Here is a 13,997-nt window from a genome sequence, read left to right as displayed (position 1 = left end):
TTCACTTTCAGATTTTTCATCATTAGTGTATAGGAATGCAAGAGATTTCTGTGCATTAATTTTGTATCCTGCTAATTTACCAAATTCATTGATTAGCTCTAGTAGTTTTCTGGTAGCATCTTTAGGATTCTCTATGTATAGTATCATGTCATCTGCAAACAGTGACAGCTTTACTTCTTCTTTTCCAATTTGGATTCCTTTTACTTATTTTTCTTCTCTGATTGCTGTGGCTAAAACTTCCAAAACTATGTTGAATAATAGTGGTAAGAGTGGGCAACCTTGTCTTGTTCCTGATCTTAGTGGAAATGGTTTCAGTTTTTCACCGTTGAGGACAATGTTGGCTGTGGGTTTGTCATATATGGCCTTTATTATGTTGAGGAAAGTTCCCTCTATGCCTGCTTTCTGGAGGGTTTTTTTATCATAAATCGGTGTTGAATTTTGTCAAAAGCTCTCTCTGCATCTATTGAGATGATCATATGGTCTTTCTCCTTCAGTTTGTTAATATGGTGTATCACATTGATTGATTTGCATATACTGAAGAATCCTTGCATTCCTGGGATAAACCTCACTTGATCATAGTGCATGATCATTTTAATATGCTGTTGGATGCTGTTTGCTAGTATTTTGTTGAGGATTTTTGCATCTATGTTCATCAGCGATATTGGCCTGTAGTTTTCTTTCTTTGTGACATCTTTGTCTGGTTTTGGTATCAGAGTGATGGTGCCCTCATAGAATGAGTTTGGGAGTGTTCCTCCCTCTGCTATGTTTGGGAAGAGTTTGAGAAGGACAGGTGTTAGCTCTTCTCTAAATGTTTGATAGAATTCGCTTGTGAAGCCAACTGGTCCTGGGCTTTTGTTTGTTTCAAGATTTTTAATCACAGTTTCAACTTCAGTGTTTGTGATTGGTCTGTTCATATTTTCTATTTCTTCCTGGTTCAGTCTTGGCAGGTTGTGCCTTTCTAAGAACTTGTCCATTTCTTCCAGGTTGTCCATTGTATTGGCATAGAGTTGCTTGTAGTAATCTCTCATGATCCTTTGTATTTCTGCAGTATCAGTTGCTTCTGTTTTTAATTTAATTGATGTCTGCTTTCTCTTATTTCTTTCCTTCTGCTTGCTTCAGGGTTAATTTGCCCTCCTCCTCCACCTCCTTCTTTTCTTTTCTTCTTCTTTTCTTTTTTTTTTTTTCACGTTAAATATGTTTTATTAGCCAGTTGATCATACTGGTTAAATATTTGCCCAAAACTGTAAGAAGTCAAATAAGTAGGTCCTAAGACAGGTAGGAAGAAAAGAATCGTATTCATTACTAAGTTCAGGAAACCTAATGTGCTGGACACAGGGACACGCAGTCGGGGAGGCGGAGGGAAGGGGGCCCAGTGGATGCCCTTAGACACACACCCAAGATGGTGAGACCTGGATCCTTGCTTTCACTGTGTGTGGGGCTCTTTCCCCAAGAAAAGACTCATTGTGTGTGTGTATATGTCTGTATTTGTGACTGGTCTCAGAGGCTCAGCTGACCGAGGATCCCTGGGCAGAGACTCAAGGAGAATCAGCTCATTTTCTGAGACACGGTCCATTTTCTAGGGTGCTATCTATGTCCAGGGTACCCTAGGTGGGGGCAGTGCTATACAACCATTTACATGGCTGAAGGCCGGGGTGGGTGGGCTGACCTGGGGATGACCCTGCTTGGCAAGGGGGTGGGCTCCAGTGGTGGAGGTTGGGTTCCCCCACCCCCCTCCGGAGGCAGATTAAGTGGTGGCAAGAGCTTTCCTAAATTCCTCACTCCTCTTGTGGTCAAGGTCTTCCATTTCCTGTAGTTTCTGGGAGATTTCAGTAAGGATGATCCCTCGGTACTGTCTGCGCTGCCCTAGGGCCTCCATGTCAGCCAGGAATTCTTTCCTCTCCTGGATTTCCTTCACCAATTCTTCACACCCGTCCAGCTCAGGGGCTGGGCCCTCCTGTCGCACAGGAGGGGCTTTCTTTTCCATTCCTCTGGCTCTTTCCTGGTGGCAAAAATATTTTGGAGTCTTCGCTTCTCCTTCTCCAGATCTCGGGTGGCTTGAGGCTTCAGCTGCTCCCGGCTGTAGATCCCGTTGTCTTGGCACACGCTGGCAGTCTGGAGGTGGGACCGGGCAGCCAGGATGGGAGGCAAGCAGATGGCTGAGGCCGGCGGCTTGGAAGGCAAGACCCTCTAGCTGGAAGTTGGGCTGCACTGTAGGGGGACAGTGTCTCCTCGTTTCATGGTGTCCATGATGTGGCGCTGTTGGAAGTTTGTCAGTTTCGATTCCTTCAACATCACTCTGAGCAGCTCGCAGGTCCCTGGGGTGTAAGTGGCTGGCTTGGGGCAGCGCCAGAACACAGTTCCTTTGGTCACTGTCTCCACCCTCTCCTGGGAAGCCATGGGAGGGCTCCTAAGGGTTCTAGATTCTTCCTGGAAGTAGACCAGGAGTCAGAAAGCCTAATCTTTGTCTCCCGCTTCTGGAAGATTCTGGTTAAGTCAGTTCCCTCACTCTTGGTCTGCATCAGAGGTTGCAAACTGGTGGTACCCAAGCTGGATTTGACCCGTAAATAGATTTTGTTTGGCCTCCTAAAAGCTTAATTTATTAAATCAAGTTTTTTCTTGTGGGGGGGATAACATTTAAAAATCAGACTATTTCACACAAAAAAGTGGCAGTCCGGTGGTTAGGACTCTGTGCTCTGTCAAGGGCCTGAGTCTCATGGGGTCGTTCTTGGGATTAAACAAATTACTAGGACAGAGCCTTACATAGTATACACTCAATAAATGTTAGTTACTATTTACTAAATTACCTACTTGGCCTCTCTCAGCATTTGAATTGGTACTACTTTTTTACACCTCTGTTCTTCTGGTTTTAGAACCAGCTCTCTGCTTTCCTTTTTTTTGTTGCTTTTTCCTGGTTCTAGAACCAGAGCTCTGCTTTCCTTTCTTTTTCTTTCTCTCTTTTCTTTTTTCCCCTTTTTTTCTTATACTTCAATTTTTTTCTCTCTCTCTTTTTAATTTTTTTTTAATTTATTTTTTTGCTGTGTTGGGTCTTTGTTGCTGCGCATGGGCTTTCTCTAGTCGCGGCGAGTGGGGGATACTCTTGTTGCGGAGCATGGGTTCCAGGCACATGGGCTTCAGTAGTTGTGGCACACGGGCTCAGCAGTTGTGGCTCGCGGGCTCTAGAGTGCAGGCTCAGTAGTAGTGGCGCACGGGCTTAGTTGCTCCGCGGCACGTGGGATCTTCCCGGAACAGGGCTCGAACCCGTGTCCTCTGCATTGGCAGGCGGATTCTTAATCACTGCACCACCAGGGAAGTCCTCTCTTTCGGTTTCCACTGTTTTTCTGGTTTAGAGCCAGATCTCTGCTTTTTTTCTTTTTTTTTCTAATATTTTATTTCCTCTCCCCCACCCCCACCCACTTTCCTGTTCCATATTTCTACATGCCTTACAGGACCCCTTTGAGTGGGCTCTGCACCAACCCTTAATCCCCACATGTCAAAACAGATTTCCTTTCTCTTACTTACATAAATAAGATGCTGTCCAGGCTTCCAGGTAATGAAGTATTTTCTCTTCTTCACACCCCGCAACCATTCCCTTTTTGCACTGCCAAATTTTTTTTTTTTTTTCCTTTTTCGTTCTCTGATTTAAAACTGCATTTGGGTGTTGGAACGAGCCCTGTCTGGGTCCTGGCCCAGGCTTAGCCATTAAATCACGGAATAACCTTGGTCAACTATATCCCTCTCTCTGGTTTTCCTTTTATTTCTTCATCTGTAACATGAGTGGGCTTGATTGTTTGAGATGTGATGATCAGCCTAGCTCTAAAATTCTGATTTCTTCTTGCTCCTCTCTGCCAGCCTTTAGAGATACATGGGATGAATCCTCATTACCCTCTTTTTTTTCCTGCCCTTCTATTGCCCTTCATCCATCACTTTTCCTCCCAATTTTACCTTTGTCTCTCATTCCAAGGGTTCCAGGAGATTCTTTATCCTCAGTACACCTCCCTCAGCAGAACGTAAGTAATGCAAAGGGCCTTCCAGACTTCCTAAGGGCGGGACTGAATTTTGGATGACCTACTTATGTTGCCCGGGAAACGAATTTTCTAGAGAAACCAAGGACTAACAGTGAAACTGATTAGCTGGTTTAAAACACGCGGGATAACTGTGTGACTAATGACTGAGTGCCTTGTAGGGGGATTAACTTATTAAGAGGCTGATTTACAGGGAGCCTAATTTGACTGACTAACAGGGCAGGCTGTGAAGGGGGTGGATGATCTGATTAGCTGATTAAATGATTTACGAGGGGACTAACTGTTGACCCATCAGGGCGCTAGCCTGATCCTCCATCGACACACCGATTGGTGATCTTACTGATATTGGTGACCCCCTAGTTCCCCTTCAGGCTGACTGAGTGACCCACTTGGTGGCAGGCTGACAAATACAGAGACAGGCTCCCAGTGAACTGGCTGGCTAGTTGGTGAGCTAGCTCTCAGGGAGCCTCCCAATCTGATCCAGAATTGGCCTTTCTTTTTTTTTTTTTGTTTGTTTGTTTGTTTTTGTTTTTTGCGGTATGCGGACCTCTCACTGTTGTGGCCTCTCCCGTCGCGGAGCACAGGCTCCGGACGCGCAGGCTCAGCGGCCATGGCTCACGGGCCCAGCCGCTCCGCGGCATGTGGGATCTTCCCGGACCGGGGCACGAACCCGTGTCCCCTGCATCGGCAGGCGGACTCCCAACCACTGCGCCACCAGGGAAGCCCCAGAATTGGCCTTTCTGACTAAGGGGATCTCGGAAGCCTCTCAGGACGGACAGCCACCTTGGGAGGCCTCACTGATGTCGTAGCTGCCTAGCTGCCCAAGGTCACTCGGACTGACAGAGATGCCCTACTTTCATGGAAGCCCAGTTTGGACAGTCCCAACGCAGGTTCTACACTCAATAACTGACGGGAAAGCCAACAGGCCCAGCGCGGCCCCGTGAGGCCCTGCGGGGCCTGATGCCCTGGCCTGTCTGCAAGTGGAAGGCTGCAGCTCAGTGCCACGTGGAAACTGCTCTGGATCCAGGCTGTGTGCCTCCTGCGCATGTGCTGTACGCGTCCACCCGGCAGCCAATCAGCTACTGCATGGGCCTGTTTCATAGCCAATCAGCGACTGCATGGATTAGTAGTCCACAGCCAATCAATGAGGCAGATGAAGCTTTGGGAGTTGATGCACAGCTGCAAGAGCCAATCAGGAGCTGAAAGCACATGCCCGCCCCCCCCCCTTTGTGTGTGGGGGCCTGGTGGGGGAAGGGGATCAAGCTTCAGGGCTTGAGCCAATCAGTAGTGTGGGTAGTGCTATGGAAATTTAGGAGTCAATTTTCTTCTCAGAGAAGCCTTTTTTGACCATGTTCATGAAAACCATGGGGGGGGGGGGTGGCAAATTAGGAGTTTGGGATGAACAGATACACATTACTATATATAAAATAGATAAACAACAAGGACCTACTGTATAGCACAGGGAACTATATTGAATATCTTGTAATAATGTATAATGGAAAAAAATCTGAAAAAAAATAGTCACTTTGCTGTACACCCGAAACTAACACAACATTGTAAATCAACTATACTTCAATAAAAAAAATTTCAAAAACAAAAATCACTCTGCCCTCACCCTGATGGCTCTCATTCACACACACACACACACACACACACACACACACACACACACACACCCCTTCCAGAATTCTGATTGGGATTTCATTGAATTAACAGATGAATTTGGGGACAATTTGACCAGGAACACAGCACAATATTCTTTCTAAAAACTGCGATAGGCCTTTCCTCGCCTTCTGAGATGGCCCACACTACGTCTGTGGAGTGTGTTTCCCTCTAAATAAATCCATTTCTTACCTTAAAAAAAATTGTGATAAAATATACATTACATAAAATTTATCATTTTAATCATTTCCAAGCGTATAATTGAGTGTCACTAAGTACACTCACAGTGATGTGCAACCACCACCTCTATCCATCTCCAGAAAACTTTCCATCATCCCAAATTTAAACTCTGTAACCACTAAACAATACCTCCCGTTCCTCTCTCCCCTCAACCCCTTGTAATCACCATGCTACTTCCTTTCTCTAGGAATCTGACTAGTCTAAGTACCTCATCTAAGTGGGACCACATAATATTTATCCTTTTGTGATTGGCTTATTTCACTTAGCATAATGTTTTCAAGGTTCATCCATGTTGTAGCATGCAACAGGATTTCTTTCCTTTTTAAGGCTGGATAATATTCTGGTGTGTGTGTGTACGTATGTACATATATATATATATATATATATGTGCCACATTTCGTTTATCCATTCATCTGCCAATAGACACTTTGGTTGTTCCACCTTTTGGTTATTGTGATGCTGCTGCTATGAACATTGGTTTACAAATACCTGTTTGAGTCCTTGCTTTCATTTCTTTGGGGTATATACCCAGAAGTGGCATTACTGGATCATATGGTCATTCTATGTGTAATTTTTTGAGGATCCTTCAGACTGTTTTCCACAGTGGCTTCAACATTTTACATTCTCACCAGCAATGCACACGGGTTCCAATTTCTCTGAAACTTCATCAACCTCCCTATTTTTTCTTTCTTTGATAATAGCCATCCTAATAGGTATGAAGTAATATCTCATTATTACTTTTATATCTTCTTTGGAGAAACGTCTATTCAAGTCTTTGACATTTTAAAAATTGGATCATTTGTATTTGTTGAGTTGTAGGAGCTCTTTATATCTTGTAGATGTTAATCCTTTTTCAGAGATATGATTTGCAAATATTTTCTCCCATTCTGTGTGTTGCCTTTTCACTATGTTGATAATGTTACTAGATACACAAATGTTTTTAATTTTGGTGAAGTCCAATTTTTTCACTTTTCTTTTGTTGTCTCTGTTTCACTGTCATATCTAAGGAATATTGGTCTGTAGTTTCATTTTCTTGTAGTCTCTTTGTCTGGCTTTGGTATCAGGGTAACGTTGGCCTCAAAGAATGAGTTAGGAAGTGTTCCCTCCTCTTTGATTTTTTGGAAGAGTTTAATAAAGATTGATGTTAATCCTTCTTTAAATGTTTGGTAGAATTCATTCATGAAGCCATCTGGTCCTGAGCTTTTCTTTGTTGCGAGGTTTTAAATTATTGATTCAATCTTATTACTAGTTATAGGTCTATTCAGATTTTCTATTTCTTCATGATTTAGTCTTAGTAGATTGTGTGTTTCTAGGAGTTTATCCATTCATCTGGGTTACCCAATTTGTTGCTATACAATTGTTAACAGTACTCTCACAATCTTTTTTTTTTTTTTTAGAATCAGTAGTAATATTCTCACTTTCATTTCTGATTTTTGTAATTTGAGTCTTTTCTCTTTCATTCTTAGTTGATCTAGTTAAAAGTTGGTCAGTCTTGCACTTCCCTGGTGGTAGAGTGGTTAAGAATCTGGCTGCCAATGCAGGGGACATGGGTTTGAGCCTTGGTCGGGGAAGATTCCACATGCTGCAGAGCAACTAAGCCCGTGCACCACGACCATGGAACCTGCGCTCTAGAGCCTGCGATCCACAACTACTGAGCCCACGTGCCACAACTACTGAAGCCCTCATGCCTAGAGCCCGTGCTCTGCAGCTAGAGAAGCCACCACAATGACAAGAACGAAGAGTAGCCCCCACTCACTGCGACTAGAGAAAGCCCACATGCAGCAACGAAGACCCAACACAGCCAAAAATTAACTAAATAAATTTATATTTTAAAAAGTTGGTCAGTCTTGTTGATCTTTTCAAAGAATCAACTTTGTTTTGTTGATTTTTTCTATTGCTTTTCTATTCTCTTTCATTTATCTCCATTCTAATCTTTATTATTTATTTCCTCCTGCCAGCTTTAGGTTTCGTTTTGTTTTGTTTTTCTAGCTTCTTAATCTGTAAAATTATGTGGCTTGTTTGAGATCTTTCTTCTTTTTGAATGTAAGCATCTACAGCTATAGATTTTTCTTTTAGCACTGCTTTGACAGCATCCCATAAATTTTGGTATGTGTTTTGGTTTTCATTTGTCCCAAGGTATTTTCTAATTTCCCTGGTGATTTCTTCTTAGATTCTTTTTTTTTTTTTTTTTTGCGGTACGCGGGCCTCTCACTGCTGTGGCCTCTCCCGTTGCGGAGCACAGGCTCCGGACGCGCAGGCTCAGCGGCCATGGCTCACGGGCGCAGCCGCTCCGCGACATGTGGGGTCTTCCCGGACCGGGGCACAAACCCGTGTCCCCTGCATCGGCAGGCGGACTCTCAACCACTGCGCCACCAGGGAAGCCCCTCTTCTTAGACTCTTGATTGTTGAAGAGCGTGCTGTTTAATTTCCACATAGTTGTGAATTTTCCAGTTTCCTTTCTGTTATCGATTTCTAGTTTTAGCCCACTGTGATTGGAAGAGATGCTTTGTATGATTTCCGTATTTTAAACTTCATTAAAACTTGTTTTTTAACAAAGAGAAGTTTCCTTTTCCCTGTTGCAATAATCCCATTCCCCTTATTGCAATAATCCTTTTGAACAAACTCTCTTTTTATCTTAATCCAGATTTGTTTTTTGTGTGACAGGCTGAAGGGGGAAGTCCAGCCTCCTCAACATGGCTACAAAGTCTTTGGAGAGCAGAGATCAGTCAAAGTTTCTCGGGATGTGACCTCACCTTGTGTCTTTTACCCCAGGTCTCACTACTGCACACTGATCTCTCTTGCCCAAACAGCTGCCAGGTCGTCTCCCACCTCCTTGTTTTATACCTGATGTTATTACTACCTGGGCTACTTTGCATTTTCTCTGCTGGGCCAACTCCTGCTTTTCTCCTAATACCCTATGTCCATCTTGATAGGAACCACATCACACTGTGTTTTAATAGGTTACGTATTTCTGTTCCTTCCCCAAACCTTACCCCATGAACTTGAACTCGTCTGAGGCAGAAACTGTATCTTCTTCCTTTTGTTATTCTTGGTGTATGGCAGAATGCAGATTGGGAACAACAACAGACAGAAGTCTGGGGAACAAAGAAATGAGGAACAAATGTAGGAATTTCCCACAGCTCCCCTCATGAATGCGATGCAAAGGAACTGAAATGCACTTAATTGTTTTGAAACTTTTCCAGGAGTGAAGAAATGGTGTTTGTGGTGACTTCGAAAAGAAGAACTGGAGAAAGTTTGTCGTTCCACTGAAGTATCTGTGTGAGTGCAGACGAGGGAGGCTCTAACCCAGTGGTTCTGCTGGGGGTGGGGGACGTTTTGCTCTCCCACGGGCATTTGGTAATGTTTGGAGACATTTTTGGTTGTCAAAACTGGCCAGCGGAAGCTACTGACATCTCATGGATAGAGATCAGAGGTGCTCCTTGACATCCTACAATGCACAAGACACACCCGCACAAGAAAGAGTCATTCAGCCCCCAATTGCCCAGATATCAGTAGTGCTGAGGTTGATAAACCGGACTCTAATCCACCCACGGGAAAGTGCAGGGGTGGGGGCGGGGTAAAGCAGGGAAGGTATTGATAGCTTGTTTGAGGAGGTGATACTTGAGTCAGATCTCAAAGGATAAGCATGTATCGCAAAGATGGAGAAAGGGGACAATATTATAGTGGGATGGGACCATATGAATGAAGGTTGGAGAGACAGGAAGGGGTATGAGATCTTCATGAAGTGACAGGGATGTGGCTAAGATGTGTGAAGTGGTGGCTAAAAGGGGGTGTGTTTAGGGTAGATGAGAGCGCCAAATCCTAACCACTAGACCACCAGGGAGTGCCAAGGGTAGATGAAGGTGTGAGCGTGAAAATTCTTGAATAACTCTCACGGAAGTTGATATTTCATCTTGAGGGAAAGGGGCAGGCATGGAAGGACATTTAGGAGGAGAGGGACAGAGTTGGAGCTGCATATTCGCTCCCTCTGCTGCTGCTGGATGGGATGACACCGGAGCCCAGATTTTTAAGGAGGAGGGTGTTTACAGAGCACAGGCTCCGGACGCGCAGGCTCAGCGGCCATGGCTCACGGGCCCAGCCGCTCCGCGGCATGTGGGATCTTCCCGGACCGGGTCACGAACCCGCGTCCCCCGCATCGGCAGGCGGACTCTCAACCACTGCACCAGCAGGGAAGCCCGAGGAGGGTGTTTTAATGATCAGGGGAGAGAGGCCAGGCTGGGCTAGAGAAGAGGGGACAGATCAGGGAGTTGCTGACTCAGGGGGAACGGGTGAAGAAAGGGGGGGGATTGAAACAGAACCCTGACCACGAAGGCTTGAAATAAGCCTCATACTTCTCCTTTGCTAACTTGCATGTCAACATCCTTTACCCATGACCGCAGAAATACCCACTTATCAGGGTGCCGCACGTTTACAGCTTCAAACCTAGCGGTTGTTTAGTAAGTTTAATGATTACCTGGGCGGTGTTTCTCTGGGTACACTCTGACCAGCCACCTGCAGGTGACAGTCACTGCCGGCTCACCAAGCACAGGGCACTGCACCATGCCTGGGGGCATGAATTCACTGAATTCTCAAAACAACAAAATGAGCTAAGGAAGGTTGTCCTCCCCATTTGACACATGAGCAAGTGGTAGTAGCAAGAGGTTAAGTGGTGAAGCAGGTGCTTGAATCCTGGTGGAAGGACTTTAAATGACTATTATTAGTATTATCATTATTATTTTAATAAAGGAGAAATTATCATGACATAAAATTAACCATTTTAGGGCTTCCCTGGTGGCGCAGTGGTTGAGAGTCCGCCTGCCGATGCGGGGGACGCGGGTTCGTGCCCCGGTCCGGGAAGATCCCACATGCCGCGGAGCGGCTGGGCCCGTGAGCCATGGCCGCTGAGCCTGCGCGTCCAGAGCCTGTGCTCCGCAACGGGAGAGGCCACAGCAGTGAGAGGCCCGCGTACCGCAAACAAAACAAAACATTTTAAAGTGAACAATTTAGTGGCATTTCGTATATGCACAATATTTTGTAACCAACACCTCTATCTAGTTCCAAAACATTTTCCATCACCCCCAAAAGAAACTTCATACCCATGAAACAGTTACTCTCCAGTTCCTCCTCCCCAAAGCCCCCCGCAGCCCCTAATCTGCTTTCAGTCTCTATGGATTTACCTATTTTGGAGGTTTCATATAAATGGAATTTTACAACATGTGACCATTTGTGTCCTGCATCTTTCATTTAGCATATTACTGAAGTTCATCCATGTCGTAGCGTGTATCCGTGCTTTTCTGGCTGAATGATATGCCATTGTAGGGATGGATCACATTTTGTTTATCCATTCATCCATTGATAGATATTTGGATTTTTTCCATTTTGTGGTTATTAGGAAAGGGCTTACAATTTTTTTCTTTTCCATTATGGTTTATTACAAGATTTAATATAGTTCCCTGTGCTGTACAGTAGGACCTTGTGGTTTATCCACTCTATATATAATAGTTTGCATCTGCTAATCCCAAACTCCCAATCCATCCCCTCCCCTCTTCCACCCCTCCCCTCCTCAGCAACCACAAGTCTGTTCTCTATGACTGAGCCTGTTTCTGTTTCGTAGGTAAGTTCATTTGTGTCATATCTTAGATCCCGCATGTAAGTGATATCATATGGCATTTGTCTTTCTCTGTCTGACTTTCTTCACTTAGTATGATAATCTCTCAGTCCATCCATGCTGTTACAAATGGCATTATTTCATTCTTTATTATGGCTGAGTAATATTCCATTGTATATGAATATCACATCTTCTTGATTCATTCAACTCTCGATGGACATTTCGGTTGTTTCCACGTCTTGGCTACTGTAACTGGTACTGCTGTGAACATTGGGGCACGTGTATCTTTTTGATTTAGAGTTTTCTTTGGAAATACGTCCAGGAGTGGGATTGCAGGATCATATGGTAACTCTATTTTTAGTTTTTTAAGGAACCTACATACTGCTCTCCATAATGGCTGCACCAACTTACATCCCTACCAACAATGTAGGAGGGTTAGGGGCTTACAGTTTTAATAGCTGCCCTCCCCTGCCTTCACTAAGACAGGTTAGACAGCCTCTAGGCCCTGTGATTAAAACTACAGTGGAGAGATGAATGAGGTCTGTGGGGTTCCAGAGGAGGGAGTTCCAGAATCTTCCCCAGGGGACTTCCCTGGCGGCACAGTGGTTAAGACTTTGCAGTCCCAGTGCAGAGGGCCCGGGTTTGATCCCTGGTCCGGGAACTAAATCCCACATGCATGCCACAAGTAAGAGTTCTCATGCCACAACTAAGGAACTGAAAAGCTGCAACTAAGGAGCCGGTGAGCCTGCCTGCTGCAACTAAGACCCAATGCAAATACATAAATAAATATTTTTTTAAAAGACTCTTCCCCAGATGATAGGACAGGGTTGAAGAAGGCTTCATGCTGAAAGCTGGGCCTTGAATACTACTGGACCTGGTAGCTGGGTCTTGAGGCACTTTATACAGTGGCCAGGAGAAGCTTACAACCCCCGGGGAGAGAAGAAGATGCAGACTCACCAATTCAGGAAGTGGTTAGGACAGTGGCCTCTTGGAGGAACAGACAGAGAGGAACCTAAATGGAAACCAGAGAGACTGGAGAAGGGGAGGAGGCCTGTTTCACAAGATCCAAGAAGTGCTGGGCCAGAAGTTGTGTCCCGGTGGGGAGATGGAGCTAATCCAGGCACGAGGGTGCGATGCTCTCCTTGGCTGATACTGGGAGTCAGGCACCACGCTACTGGACGGACATTCTCGAGTCCTGGACGGAGGACCCAGGGGAGAACCAGGTTTGAGGGATGATACAGAGTCCAGCTTGGGATACACTGAAAGCAAAGCACCTGCGGTCAATCAGGGAGAGATGTGGAGGAGGACACTGGGATTCAGAACTTAGGAGAGAGGCTTGGGCTGGAAACAACATGGGAAGCCTCAGCAGAGCCCGGCTGTGTCTTCCCCTTGCACTTGAGTGCAAATCATTTCAAAGGTTAACTGAGTCCAGTTTATGTGTTGTGTCCAAGGCTAGGCTCTGAAAACACAAGGCTGGACATAGTACTGTCCCTGCCCTGGGGAAGCTTATCGTTTGGTGGAAATCAGAGTTAGAAACTTACAAGGATCATCTTTTTAAAGCTTAATGTAAATTTTATTCAAGAGTAATATTCATATAGAAAAGAGCACACATCATAATTGTTTGACTCAAAAATGTTTCATAGGGACTTCCCTGATGGCACAGTGGTTGAGAATCTGCCTGCCAATGCAGGGGACACGGGTTTGATCCCTGGTCCGGGAAGATCCCACATGCCACAGAGCAACAAATCCCATGCGCCACAACTCCTGAGCCTGTGCTCTAGAGCCCGGGAGCCACAGCTACTAAGCCTGTGTGCTGCAACTACTGAAACCCTGGTGCCCTAGATCCCACGCTCCGCAACAAGAGAAACCACTGCAGTGAGAAGCCCACACACTGCAACAAAGAGTAGCCCCCGCTTGCCGCAACTAGAGGAAGCCCGTGCGCAGCAACAAAGACCCAATGCAGCCAAAAATAAATAAAAATAAATTTCAAAAAAAAAAAAGGATAGGAGTAGGATCCAGTATTTAGAAAACAACAACAACCTTTCATAGAGTGACTATATCTGAGCAATGAATGCCCAGATCAAGAAACAGATCCTTACTGGAAACCCCAGGATACCCCTACTGCCCTCCTACAGCCAGTACCCACTGAGGGTAACCAGTATGTGGACTTCTAATACCTAAGATTAGGGTTTTTGATTTTTTTTTCAGCTGCGCCACATGGCTTGTGGGATCTTAGTCCCCCAACCAGGGACGGAATCTGGGCCCTCAGCAGTGAAAGCTGCTTTTTAACTTTTTTTTCCTTTTTTTTTTTTTTTTTTTTGCAGTACGCGGGCCTCTCACTGTTGCAGCCTCTCCCGTTGCGGAGCACAGGCTCCAGACGCGCAGGCTCAGTGGCCATGGCTCACGGGCCCATACGCACCGTGGCATGTGGGATCTTCCCGGACCGAGGCACGAACCCGTGTCCC

At 45.3% G+C, this 13,997-nt stretch overlaps 1 pseudogene; it reads right to left on the bottom strand.

Annotated features, from left to right (window-relative positions):
* Window positions 1-1,744: 1,744 nt before the first annotated feature.
* Window positions 1,745-2,397, bottom strand: LOC114905142 (annotated as a pseudogene).
* Between the last annotated feature and the right edge of the window lie 11,600 nt (window positions 2,398-13,997).

Source organism: Monodon monoceros, unplaced genomic scaffold, assembly GCF_005190385.1.
Source record: "Monodon monoceros isolate NGI ecotype Baffin Bay Population unplaced genomic scaffold, NGI_Narwhal_1 Super_Scaffold_10, whole genome shotgun sequence".
NCBI lineage: Eukaryota > Metazoa > Chordata > Mammalia > Artiodactyla > Monodontidae > Monodon > Monodon monoceros.
Note: the sequence above shows the minus strand (reverse complement) of the source record. Positions and strands in the feature narration are given on the sequence as shown.